Here is a 15,309-nt window from a genome sequence, read left to right on the forward strand (position 1 = left end):
AAATATAAAATATAAAAACAGAGATCAAAAAAATATGGAAAGATAAAAGAAATAGAAAATCTTCAAAGATGAGGATTGCCTAAATATTTGAAAAGAGGAAATAATGAAAGGGATGAGACTTCTGTAGAGTATGATCTACACAAAGCAAAATATGATAAACAGAACGTTATAAAGTTTTTATTTTAAAAGTTATAATTCCTAATCAAAACAATGCGATGAGCAATACAAATGTTCTCATCAGGTTCACAACTGAAACAGGTTAAATAAATTCCTGTTATTTATAACTTTTTAATAAAGATTCTATTACTGATCAAAACAATGAGATTATAAAAAAGAATTTTTATATCAGATTTACAACAAATACAACTGTAGCATGCTATTCAAAAGATAAATAAAATTAAATTCATGAAAATAAGAAATAGAGATAAGAAAAATAGAACCTCTAATTTTACTGTTTATTTGATCACAATTCTGGAAAATGACCGTGGCATCTCTCACATAGTATGAGAACAATTCTAGCTAAACACAATCTGACTCAAATAAAAGTTTAGGATTTTCCATTGGATCAACATGATAGAAAATTTAATATTTTATTATACACCAAAATTATTTCACATAAAGAAAGGAAATACAAAAGTTATATTTCAAGTTGTTGCATGTTCCACAACTAATCTTTGGAATCAGCTCTGGCCAAAGTTGATACTGGAAACACTTTGGCTTTCAATTAAAAGAATATGAAGCTTCACTTACACAGAAAAAATAAAAATAAAAATACATCTACTTACTAGAACTGAAAGCAAATGATCAATAGCATCAAGTAAATATAAATAAATACTATTATGAAATATGATATTCTTAAAAAATATATTATGTGTCAAATAATTAGCCAATCACATTAATGCTTTACAAAGCACAAACAACATAGTGATTATAGAAAATAATATAATATGATAATAATGAAATTTCTAGTTTGGTAGAAATCATTTCAAAATTGACACTAAAATGGCCAAACATATAAGATATATTTAAAAATCATAAAATATCATCACTACTCAGAATGGAGAAATCAAAATCGGATTATTAACTTAATGCATAATAAAGTGAGAGAAGAAATTTTATGCAAAATTTGAAAGTAAATATTATTTATCAGTACAATTAGATTTTAAAGAAAAAAGAAATCCATGTTGAAAATGACATTTACCATGCATGATTGAATTTTTTTTTTTTATTTCAGCAAATTATGGGGGTACAGATGTTTAGGTTACATATGTTGCCCTTCCCCTCCCCTCCCCCCCTAAGTCCGAGTTTCAAATATGTCCATCCTTCGGGTGGTGCGCATTGCACTCTTTGTGTATGCAAATACCCCTCCCCTCCTCCCTTCTCCCCTCCCCCCTCCCCCCTGCCCAACATCCAATAGATGTTATTCTTATATGTGCATTTATGTGTTGATCAGTAATCAACACATGAGTGGATTAATAAAATGTAGTATATGTATACCATGGAGTACTATTCAGCTTTAAGAAACAATGGTGATATAGCACCTCTTGTATACTCCTGGATAGAGCTGGAATGCATTCTACTAAGTGAGGTATCCCACGAATGGAAAGACAAGCATCACATGTACTCACCATCAAATTGGTATTAAATGATAGAATTTTTAAAGGAAGAAAATAAGGACATTGAAATTAACGAGTATTTTACTCTTTTTACATCTGTCGTTTTTTAAAAGTGCATGTTTTTGACTTAAATGAAGAACTGAAAACAACTAGCATTTTTAGGCTTTGGATAGAAAGATTATGGAAGACAATACTATGATAATGTCATTAGAAAGATTAATTAAAAGGGAGGATTACAAACTAGAATTTTGGCCAATATTGCTGAAACATTCTTCAAGTCACATGTAGCACATAATTTGACTTTGTTATCAGGAGACCTCAACCAGACCCAAAGAAGCGATAAAATACTTTGGAAGAATTCAAAGAGTATGTATGATATATTTTTGGATCTGTCTAAAGATGTAATATCTTGAAGAAAGATGGTAATTTTATAAACATTCTTGAAGCATGATGGGAGTGGTGACTAAACGCTGTTAAAATATCCAAAGAGAAAAACACACTTGAAAAGATAAGCAAAATAGTCGAAATTTTAGGCAGGCGTGGTTGCGCTTGTAGTCCCAGCTATTTGGGAGGCTGAGGCAGGACGATCCCTTGAGCCCAGATTTCTAGATCAATGGGATAACAGAGCAAGGCTGTCTCTAAAAAAAAAAGAGGACGAGAAAAGAAGAAAAAATAAACAAAACAACCAAAGAGACTCAGACTAAGTAAATTTTGATTTTTGGTGGTAAATATAAATAACTTTCAATTTGCATAATTCAAAATTATTTGATAGGAACTATTAAAAGTGAATATTTTAACCAGACTTACAAAAATAAATTTATGAAAATTTGTCAATTTCACTTTTTTAAAAGGATTGAAATTTACATTTTTCTAAATTTTAGAATGTTCTTCAACATCAAAAGAAAATGCCTTTGAAATACGCAACAAAAGTTGCATTCCAATATAATATGAGATAATTGGAATAAGAATGAGAATTTTTACATGACTATGAAGGAGACAATACACATATAAATAATCCCAAAACTAATGTTAATAGAGACAAGTTTTTGGCCATTATAGATCAAGTTATAGTCTCAATTTTACTATTTTCTGTGTTCTTTATAATGTCCCAGCACTAAAGTTTTTGAAGAAAGAGGAATTGCATATTCTATGAATCTAAATATTACTTTAAGAGGCGATTATATAAACATTATAAAAACATTATATAAATGATAAATTTATATGATGAAATTGAAATGTTTAGTAATTTCTGAAATGATAATGTTACCAATTGTGACTTCATTACAGGGTTTGATGATAGTATGGAAAATTTATGGCTTATTTTCAAATCCCAGCTTTAAAAAATTGTTAACAATTCTATGAGCCACTAACTTAACAGAATAAAGTTTCATCCAAATTCAAATAAATAAAAATAATCAGAAAAAGTTGAGTATTTTATCATTGTTAATAGAGCACAAATTATTTGAAGAGCTTGACTATGAAAATATAATTAGCCAATTTCCTGAAAAGAAGGTGAGAAAAATAAACTTTATGGAATAAGTATATAATTTAACTTATGAATATATCAATTTTATTGTCACCCAAACATCACTGTCTATCAACAGAACACCAGGCATATACAATAACAAAGTTCACTCATCTTTGGTATCTTGCCAACTTTCAGTGATAAGACACCACAGACGTACACATGTTGTTATGAATGTGTATTTTTCAAGACAAGAGAATAAAATATATTTTATTTAACAATTTATTAGCTTAATATACATATTCTGAATAAGTAGACACATAACGTGTGGATCTCCCTTTATTATATTACCCAGGTCTCTAAAAATGTTAGTGGCAGGACTGACATTGTGTCTCTTAAAAAAAAGATATTTCAGTTCTAAATTGAGGACCAATTCAGATTGCAAAATTTAATATCTTTGTGTTGTAGTTAGAGTAAAACCAGAGATGAATCTTGCCAATTAAGGCCAGGTGACTTCTTATATGGATCCTATTAAAAAAGCAATGCTTTTTATTTTTTTATTTTTTGGTTCTTTATGAATGTTAGTCAAGATTCCAATATCAAATACATTCAAATTAGGATAGTTCAAGAAGAGTTTTAAAAAAACTACATACAAAAGTAAGGATATAAAAATATAACAAGAACACAATACTTCAAGGTAAGTTTTGCCAGAGCTCTTAACACTCCTAGGCCCAAAGGGCTGCTGTAGTGTTATGATGTATACACATATATATTGGTTTTCATCCACACTTCCTAGCTCATAATTCCCATACCCCTTGTTACAGTCTTTTGTTATAACGTTGAATGTGTTAGGCTTCAGGAACAGGCTTTAAGAAACATAATCCCTCTGACATTCACCTGCCCAAGGCAAGTCTCTAATCTCCCCCTACCTTTCTGACTGTGGGTCATAAGACGCTCATTTCACAGAGGGTCCCACCCCATACCCTGAATGAAAGCTAATCACATTTCCACACAGTTATCCATAAAAACACAAGAAGACTGGGTTCACAGAGCTTCTGGATATCTGAACATGTGGAGGTTCCTGGAGGGTGGTGTAGCCCGGGAAGGCATGGAAGCTTCGTGCCCCTTCCCCCGTACCTTGCCCTCATGTCTCTTCTCCTCTATCTTTTGTAATATCCCTTATAATAAACCAGGAAATGTAGATAAGGGTTTTCCTGAGTTCTGTAAGCTGCTCCAGCAAATTAATCCAACCCAAAGGGGAAGTTGTGGGAACCCCAACATGAAGCCAGTGGGTCAGAAGTTCCAGAGGCCCAGACTTGCAACTGGTGTCTGGTGACAGAGGGCAGTTTTGGGGAGTGAGCCCTCACCGTGTGGACAGGGTGAATTAGAGGATATTCAGCTTGTGTCCACTGCTTGGTGTACAGGGGAAAAATCCCACATTTGGTCAAGAAATCTTCTTCTGTGTTGATTATTGTTGTGTTGGTATGGAGTTTAGAGGGAAAACATGCTTTGAGAGTTTTTCCTGAAACAGCTGCCTTGAGTGAAAGAGGTTTTGTTATAAACAGTCAGCCCAAAGGAACTCCACAGGAATGAATCCAGGGGGATAAATAATCCCACTCCTTCCTCCTTCATATTTTCTGTGAAGCTCTTATTGGATGAAACCAATCATAATCTATATGATGATGTGATCTACATGATGTCATCCATATAGATCATTCTCTCGGGATGCAAGTCAGGATGGAGAAGAGTGAAGAATAGATCTGCTGGGAAAGCAGAAGTTGCCAGGCACAGTACCTCCTTTCTTCCCTTAGAATCCACTCTTATCTTTTATTCACTTAAAAAGGTTTTATTCTCCACATGGGGGACTTAGACATAACACTAGATACTATATCATGTGGCATATTAACTTGGCCACACTTTCTACCTGAAACCTGAAATATTATCTACCACAAATATTCTTCATAAAAAATTGAAGGGGAAATAGAGAGTTATTGAGTAAGATAAAAATAGCTGGAAAATCTTGCTTCTATAGCTAGTTAAGAGACCTAAGTCAGCAAACATCATTGTTTACCTCACAGTTCATTCCATGTTCCACTTACACTCCACTAGCACCTCAGTTCTGACCACTCTTGGCATCTACTATCAAAGATACAGTACCATTAGAAACAAGTTCTGACATTTGTGTGCAGAACGTTTATTTGGACATACTCAAGATCAACTGCTATTACGTGAAGATGCAGAACTAAACAGATGGAAAATTTGAACAGTGATGAAGCCACAGCCAAGACTTCAGTTGATTCTATGATTAACTTTGGAGCTGGGATGATTCTTCAGAACTGTTCTATATTGTGCATAGGAATAGGCCTTTGTACCTCTCTATTTACCAATTATTGGATTGGTCTGCCCCTAGGAAGTGGACATGACCTCAGGTGGTAGACTCTCTTCAGCTAAGAAAAAGTCCTGGACACAAACTCAGCTGAGAAGTGTTGGTTGCCAAGACTCTCAGAAGCCAGAGAAATGAGTATTCCAGTTCTACAGGAGAGAATCTGTGCAGTGAACCATGGCATCTACTACAGCCACTGTCTTTCAGGGGCACCCTTGGAAGCTGCTGTTCACTTCTCACTGGTACTAGTATATCAATCAGATCCATCAGCAAACCAGGTTCATTCTTTTTCCTTCTCCATGATCAAAGCCATGAAACACGTACCATGTTAAACTGAGCCATCCATTTGTGCTGTTGTGTCTCACAGAGGAACTTGGACTCAGTCTGATATATATGACCTTCATTTTATAAAGTAATGCCGCCATGCATATCTAATTTTATGGTTGGGTTGATCAGGTAACATACAGTTCATCTTGGACAGTACGATTCACATAGTCTTAGGGTTTTACAAGGCCAAGCATTCACTTTTATCAGAGCCCGGTAGCAAGCTAGAATAAACTTTTCAAATGGAAATAACTGATGGAGGAATAGAAGGGCATTACATTACTCCTTATCATAGATACCTGAGCTGTGATTTCTCTTATTTGGGTCTAGAAGAATTTCATACAAAAATCTGGCCTATCACAAATACTGCAAAAATATATTGAGTATACTAGGTTATTCAACCTAAATGGCAAGGTATTTTTAACCAAAACCAGTCTGGTTGTAGAGCTCTTACTTATTCAAGACCCAAATCAATGCTGGCACCTGTCTGGATGAGTAAATGAATTGGACAAGAATGACCAAAGCAGAATATATTGCTTCCAAAATCCAAAGAGGCCTACCAAACTATGTGTTTTTTTCATTGTGTTGGGTGAAATAATTTGTCTCAAATTTCTTACTACGAATCCCTAAAAATTTCACTGATACGGCATACCACTTAATTCTTTCAGCGTTTATCTCTCATTCTCCGGCTTGCCTATGTTTTACTAGGACATTTATGGTTCTTGTTACCTTCTGTACAGATTTTCAATTAGCATAATGTCTTCAACGTAAAGGATTAGGATTATAGACAGTCCAAATCCCAGCTCACTCCCCAGAACTACCGAATCGGAATCTGCATTTTAATAGGATTCCCAGGTAATTCATATGCACATCAAAATTTAAGAAGCATTGCCCAAGGCCAAATCAGGTAGGCGAGCAGATGTGACACAGCCTCGAGGAAAAACAAGATAAGTACTCTTTTGTTCCTGCCATACAAATATTCTCATTCCATACACAAAAGTCTTATTTCTTCCCCAGGATGGCCCTTATATGAATGTGAGACACTTAGCAAGGTCATCTATCTAACTGATGTTTACAATCAAACCTTATTGGTCTTCAGTTTTATATCCCCTGTGAATTCATGAGATGACAGATTCCTTCAAAAGTGCCAATGGGCCTCCTAGTTCTCCACAGGTATTAGTAATTGTCTGTTCATAGCTCATACTTTTGATTTTTCTATATGCACATCTCCAGGACCATAAACCAAATCCAGAGACCCAACAATCTTATAATCACTATTGTCTCCATAGCTACTAAGTGCCACCACCACTTGATCTCCTTCCATCTGTGCTTCATCTAATGATTTGATTTGATTAATTATAATGTCACTCTATGCTGTAGATTGCCCATGTCCCATCCCCTTCAGCAAAATGTTATTATCCCTGTGTTCTTTGCATATATGAGTGACTCCAATCTAGAATTCCATTTTGAGGATCTGTTCTCTAGGACTATTTCCTGAACAAATTACTTCATTAATCAAGATTAAATATACCAAACTTAAACCTCAATATGGTCCCAAAAAGACAAATTAGGATATTTTGAGAAGGATTGAATAAAGGGAAACCACAAGGGTTTACTGCATTATCTCAGGCCCAAGAACAATGGGCCTGTTAACACCTCTGGATAAGAATGGGAGAGGGGGTATAGTTCTTATCAGAATTCAGAAGTGGAGAGTGTTATGTACAATATCACCCTGGAAGGATTAGTAACAAGTAGTTAAGGGTCAAGCAAGACATACCCTTCAATCATCTCTTCCTCTTATCTACTTCAGGGCCTTCCCATTAGCCAAACACAAGAAGCTGGTGGAAAAGGAATCCCATTGATGCATTCCATTCAGCTCAGTCACTTGGGGCAGGGAATGGGGTACAAAAAAGTAGAGATTAGATTTAGGGGGGTAAATATAACTATCCAGCACATCACAATTCAATATCTAGGTTACCATGAGAAATATTAGTGTCAAGAAAAGAAGAGCCTTAAGTCTTCAGCAGAGTATTTTCTACCAGAAGGCAAATTACCACAGGAAAAGACATTATGACATTATAATCAGAAATTTTCTTGGCAAAAAGAGCAAAAAAAAGCAAGGATATTAATTAGATTAATTTCATGGTTATTAACACCAAGTTATAATAACCTGATGTACTCACTTTACTATAGTGACACTCTTCAATTTTTCTTAATAATCAATTTTCGAATTTCTATTTAACAAGCCGTATGTTTGGCTTTGGGAACACAAAGAAAAATAAAACATTGTCTGTGTCTTCAAGAAGCTCATAGTGTAGTTAGAAAACAGAATATAATTCACCATAATAAGAATTATGTCAGAGGTAAGCACACAGTTCATGAGATCTCAAAATGAGAGCAATTAGGTAGACTAATGGATCCAGGAATTTTCTCAGCAAAGATTATCTGTGCAGAGTGTTAACAATGAGTAGGTATTAATTAACAAAGAAGCATGATAAACATTCAGGAGCAAAATTATCTGCAAAAGTAGTATGAAATATACAGATAATTGCAAGTTTCAGTCCATTGTGTCTGGGATGTATGTATGATATATGGTATGACAGGAATGAGTATATCCATATACTCAGGAACAAAATTATGCCAAGGCTTTTATACATTAAGAAACTTATATTTCACCCTGGAATGAATGGGAAGTCATAGAAAAATGTAAAACTTTGGATTAGCCTGAATCCTGAAAGAAATTTATCTGCTAATTAGCTACTCATCTTCCTAGACAGTGCTAAAGACATCCTGGCAAATCCCTGTGCTTCAAGCTTTCCTTTTTAGGCATCAACTGAATGACTGCTCTTCTGTTTATGTGTTCATTCTTCTGACTCTGGTCTAACTAGCTTAGGTCTAATTATCTATATTACAATCAGATGTCAAATTTTCCCAAGTTGAATCAGCTAAAACTGGGTATCCAGGAACTCTTTAGTCACATATTTATGTATTATTTCCATGGAATCTGTTATTTACATAATAGCATCTTCCAAGAAGATTTTTCATAAATTTTATTCTTAAGTAGTGTTAATATCTTTTAGGTTTAGCATTTAATTACTGTTATTCTTAGGCCTTGGTGAAATGTTTTAACTGATACATAATAGATGCATATATTTGGGGCGTACATGTGATAATTTGATACATTCATATAATGTGTAAAGACCTAATAGGGGTAATTGGGTATCCACCACCTTATTTATCTTTTCTTCATGTTAGAAACATTCAAATTATTCTCTTTTAGCTATTTTGAAATTTACAATAGATTATAAACTGTAGTCACCCTGCTAATCTGTCAAACACTGTATCTAATTTCTTCTATCTAACTGTATATTTGAACCCATTAATCAACTTCTATTCACCCCACTCCCTTACATTCTTCCAAGGCTCTGATAATCACCAATCTAGACTCTCTTTACAATAGATCCACTTTTTTACCTCCCACATGTGAGTAAGAACATGCAATATTTATATTTCTGTGTTTGCTTATTTCTCTTAACATACAGTTCCATCCATGCTACTGCAACTGACAGGATTTCACTCTTTTTATGGTTGAATAATATTCCTCTGTGTATACATATCATTTTTTTTTATCCATTCATCCAGTGATAGGCCCCTAGGTTGATTCCATACCTTGGCTGTTGTTAATAGTGATGTGATAGCCATGGAAGTGTAGATTTCTCTTCAATATACTGATTTTCTTTCTTTTGGTTATATACTCAGAAGTGGAATTGCTGCATCATATGGTAGTTCTATATTTAATTTTTTGAGCAACCTCCATAATGTTCTCCATAGTGGCTGTACTAATTTACATTCTCACTAACAGTGTACAAGGACTCCTTTTTCTTCATATCTTCTCCAGTATCCATTATTCTCTGTCTTTTTAATAAAAACCATTTTAACTAGGTTAAGATGATATCTCATATAGTTTTGAATGTATTTCTCTGATGATTAGTGATGTTGAGCATTTTTTCATACACTGGTGGCCATTTGTATCTCTTCTCCTGAGAAATATCTATTCAGATATTGCACTCATTTTTTAAGCAAATTATTATTTTTTTCATTTTTGCTATTGACTTGTTTTAGCTTCTTATATATTCTGGTTATTAATTTCTTATCAGATGAATAGATTATAACTTAGATCACAAAGAAAAAAAATAGATGCAATCTAAGAAAAAATAAAAGAAACCCTGTACACTTTTATCCGGTGTCCCCCCCTCACATTTTAACTCTATGTTATTTCAGTTTATATATTTTTATATCACCTATCCTTTAATAGGTTGCCATAGCTATTATTGTTTCTGGTAGATTTATCTTTTGGGCTTCATATTAGCATCATAAAGTGGATTGCACACTAATATTACAATATTAGAGTATTCCGGGTTTATTTGTGTACTTAATTTTACCAGTTTTACCAGTAGGTTTTATATTGATATCTTCAAATGTTTTCTTTTTGCACATTAGTTTTTTTTTCCTTTAAAATTGAAGAAGTTTCTTTAGCATCTCTTGTAAGACAGGTCTGGTGGTAGTAAATTCTCTCAGATTTTTTTTTCTGGATAAGACTATCTCTCCTTCATGTTTGAAGTGTAGATTTGCTGGATACAGTATTCTTGGATGATAGCTTTCTTTTTTTCCAGCACTTTGAAAATTATACACTCTTTCCTGGCTCATATGGTTTCTATTGAGAAGTCTGTTGCCAGATGAATTAGAGTTGCTTTATATGTTATTTGTTTCTTTTCTCTTGCTTCTTTTAGGATCCTCTCTTTGTCCTTGACCTTTGAGAGTTTGATTATTATATGCTTTGGGATAGTATTATTTGGGTTGAGTCTGTTTGGTGTCCTCTGAGCTTCCTATACCAGGATATGTATTTCTGTCTCAACTTTTGGCAAGTTTTTTGCTATTATTTCTTTGAATAAGATTTCTACCCCTTGCTCTTGCTCAATTTTCTCTTGAACACTAATAATTTTAGATTTGGTCTTTTGAGGTAATTATTTATATCTTATAAGCAATCCTTGTTCCTTTTCATTCTATTATTTTCTCCTCTGTGTATTTTCAAATAGCCTGTCTTTGAGCTCACTGATATTTCCTCTGCTTGATACATTCTGCTGTTGAGAGCCTCTAATGAGCTTTTCAGTTCAGCAAATCTATTTTTCAGTTCTAAGATTGCTGTATGATTTTTTTTTATTATTTCAATATTTTTGCTAAATTTTTCTGATCAGTTTCTTAATAAGTTTTCTGTATTAACTTGGAGATTACTGAGTTTTCTTTAAAGTACTATTTTGAATTTTTGGTCAGAGAGTTTCCATAGTACAGTCTCATTAGGCTCAGTCACTGGTTCCTTACTTTGTCTGTTTAGGGAAGTCATTGTTCCCTATTTTCTATTGTTTCTTGTGGATAAATGTCTACATCTTTACACTGAATGATTAGTTATTTATTCCAGTCTTCTACATTTGACTTTTTTTTAAATTGGATATGTTTGCTTAGAGATTCTTTGTAATTTACCTGTTGCTTTTCTCTCTCTGTCTCTAGGTTTCTTCCTCCCTTTTTTCCCCTCAAAAATGGGAGAATAAGGTCATCCAAGATAGAAGTTAAGTACTTAAAAAGTATATAAATGTGTTATATGGAGAATATAAAAGTGTAAATTCAAATGACTAGAAGCATTACTGAGCAAGGACAAAGAGGTTGACCAAAATAAAAGTGAATAACATAATAGTGGACATATTTGACCTGTGGTTAATTATTGCTATCAAGACTTAATAGCAGGAAGCAAAACTATACAATGGAAGAAAATGTATTCATTTAGTATGTAAAGTTAGAAAAGAAAATTTAAGGATATTATGATAAAAAAAATTATTATCTTCTCATTGTATTTGTTAGACAAGTTAGCCTGCCTCAGTTTCATTTATGCTGGCAGAAGACATGAGACTCCTGGGCTAGAAACAAAGGACTTTATTACTTTTGGCAAAAGCGTCATATTTACATTGGCCCCTAAGTCACATGGCCATGCATGACAGACATGGGCCCTGGTGGATGCTACACACAATGAGTTTTTGTTACAGCTGAGAAATTCGATCTTAAGAATCTCTAATTATTTATAATGGGCTTTAAGAAAACCTGCTCAACCTCTGCCCTGAAGAGAGGCATTATCTTTATTATAATTGACAACAAATGAACCTGTCCTCTGCTATAGTGGGAAGATCCTGTCTCTCTGTCTTAGGAGGTTATTTGCTATACATATCTCCTTGTAAAGACAGTCTAGACAAAACCGTGAATGCCTCTGCTTACAAGAAGTACAGAAATGAGAGATCCAGGAGAGGAGCCAAGATGGCAGATGATAAAAGCCGCCAGTCAGAGTGTCTCTGCAAGAAAGACAAATTTTAGAAGAAAGAAAAAAAAATAAACTAGCAGAGAAACATAGATCGGGTGAGGGTCAGAAGGAAGCGTGCCGGAAACTACAGGAGACTCCACGGGAAGATGTTGCGGAGAACTGGAAGGAGAAAGGTCCTGAGAGGCTTGGAGACCAGCAACAAGAGTAGGTGGAGTAGTTAACTTTCCCCTCCCTTGCATCTCGGACTGCTGGTGGGCTCCTGAGCGGTTGGAGAGATCTGCTGACACCAGCCCAGAGATGGCTGCTGCCAGTGAGCAGTGGCCTCTTGCGGACACGGTGCTGGGCTCCCAGCCCCCTAGGGGCACCTCCCTGGGCACAGATCCAAGCCTATCGGCAGACGCCATACTACTTCATTCTCTCCCTCCCTACCCATGGGTGCCCAGAGAGACAATTTAGCCATCACGCGGAGGCATCTCCAAGGAATAGGACCTTTCCTTTTGAGGTCCTACAGCAGACTAAGGAGTACTCAGACTGCAAGTTCCCTACCCGCCAGCCCTCCCAGGTGCTACTTGCCTGGGGACGCCAGGAGAGTGGAGCAAATACCGAGGTGGAGTGAAATTGATCCAGCTTGGACACACTGTAAGTGATTCAAGACCAGCATCCCTCCTCCTGGCAAGGACAGGTATTGATCTCCAGGGTCCAGGGGACAGGCCTGCAGACCAGACCCTATACACCCAGGTCAGCACTGCACTGCACTGGGGCACAGAAAGGAGATCTGTGAAAGAGCCTACTGAGAATGTGTGCCTTCAGGGGCAGATCAACGTGCCAGAGAGGCAACCCTCCTCCCAAAAGAGGCCTGTGCACCCAGCTCAGGCTACAATCCTGGGTAGGGAACCTCCCGGCCCACGTCACAGCCAGGGGAGATCCATCGGCCTGAGGTCCCGCTTGCTGGCAGAGGCCTGGGAAAGGCCATGGAGAGAGGGAGGGTGGAGGGGAGTGAGACCTGCTCCAGAGTGTGGGTCTTGGACAGCCCAACCCCCCAAGCCCAGACCTTCAGCTGAGTGGAGCCATTTCAGCCCCTCCCAGCAGCTTTGCACAGAAGCAAAGAACAGATCTTTGACCCTTGCTAACAGCAGTTGTGGAGCCTGAGGGCAGGCTTATCCAACCCAGCCCCACCCAGACTCACTCCCAGTCCTGCCCCCACTGAGGTGGAGAAGAAGGACACACCTGGAAGTCCGAGGGCCCCACCCACTACCTGAGGCACAAGAAGGCCTCTATACAGGAAAAAGAGCTAGCTACAGGACCCAAAAACAGCACTGCAGCTCACTCCTCCCTGCAAGTGCCACCTACTGACAGGGAGGTCATCCTGCACACCCTTTTACTGCATCTACTGATTCATCGTAAAGGGTGTGGTCGAATCTCACCCACAAACACCACCTACTGGCTCAGAGACTAAACAGGGCGTGTCATTATCCAAACGAAAATCTAAAGGCAAGAAGGAACAACTGATCCAGATGGGAAGGAACCAGCGAAGGAACTCTGGAAGTATGAAGACTCACGGAAAGCACACCCCAAAGAGGAAAAACAGCTCCCCAGCAATGGACATTAACCAAACTCAGAACACTAAAATGACAGAAGAAGAATTTCAAACATGGATTGCAAGAAAACTGAATGATATGCAAGAAAAAATGGATAACCAACACAAAGAAACCACAAAAAAAATCCAGGACTTGGAAGAAAAATTCACTAAAGAAATTGAAATATTAAAGAAAAATCAAACCGATCTCCTGGAAATGAAGGACTTATTCGGGGAGCTACAAAACACCATGGAAAGCCTCAAGAACAGGGTAGATCAAACAGAAGAAAGAATCTCAGAGATTGAAGACAACTCCTTCCAATTAAATAAGTCAGTCACAGAAATCGAGCAGAAGATCAAGAGAAAAGAAATAAGCCTACAAGAAATGTGGGATTATGTGAAAAACCCCAACTCAAGGGTAATAGGGGTTCTGGCAGGTAAAGAAGAAAACACTCAAGGGCTGAATAAGTTATTTGAAGAATTAATAGAGGAAAATTTCCCAGGCCTGGCTAAAAATCTAGAAATACAGGTAAAAGAAGCTCAACAGACCCCAGGGAGATTCAATGCAAATAGGAAGACACCACGTCATACAGTTATCAGATTGACCAAAATAGCCACTAAAGAGGCCCTTCTAAGAGCTGTAAGGTGAAAGAAACAAGTAAGATACAAAGGAAATTCCATGAGAATAACTCCAGATTTCTCAACTGAAACCCTACAAGCAAGAAGAGACTGGGGCCCCATTCTCACTCTTCTGAAACAGAATAATGCCCAGCCTAGAATCTTATACCCTGCAAAACTAAGTTTCATATATGAAGGAGAAATAAAGACATTCTCAGATAAGCAAAGACTGAAGGAATCCACCAAGACAAGACCAGCTGTCCAAGAAGTACTGAAAACAGAATTACACAAGGATCAGCACAATAAACACTCTCGAATGTGAAACCACTCAAAAATTAAAGATCAAAGACTAAATTCCACAATGGCTCAAGACAAAAAACAAAGCAACAAAATGCAACCCAACAGAATGAACAGTAATTCACCCCACTTATCGGTTCTCTCAATAAATGTGAATGGTTTGAACTCCCCTCTCAAGAGACATAGGCTGGCCGAATGGATAAAAAAAAACAAGCCAAGAATCTGCTGTCTCCAGGAAATGCATCTAACCTGCAAGGATGCATTTAGACTCAAAGTAAAGGGGTGGAAATCAATATTTCAAGCAAATGGAAGCCAAAAGAAGACTGGTGTGGCAGTTTTGATCTCAGATAACTTAGTTTTTAAATCACCAAAAGTAATGAAAGACAAAGAGGGTCACTATATAATGGTGAAGGGTACAGTTCAACAAGAAGACATAACAATTCTAAATATGTATGTGCCCAACGTAGGTGCACCCAGGTTCATAAAGCAAACTCTACTTGATCTAAACAAATTGATAACCAGCAACACCATAATAGTCAGAGACTTCAACACCCCACTGACAGCACAGGACAGATCCTGCAAACAGAAAACTAACAAAGAAATAATGGACTTAAACAGAACTGTCGAACAAATGGGCTTGACTGACATTTACAGGACATTCGACCC

This window comes from Propithecus coquereli, unplaced genomic scaffold (assembly GCF_000956105.1).
Source record: "Propithecus coquereli isolate 6110/MARCELLA unplaced genomic scaffold, Pcoq_1.0 Scaffold192, whole genome shotgun sequence".
NCBI lineage: Eukaryota > Metazoa > Chordata > Mammalia > Primates > Indriidae > Propithecus > Propithecus coquereli.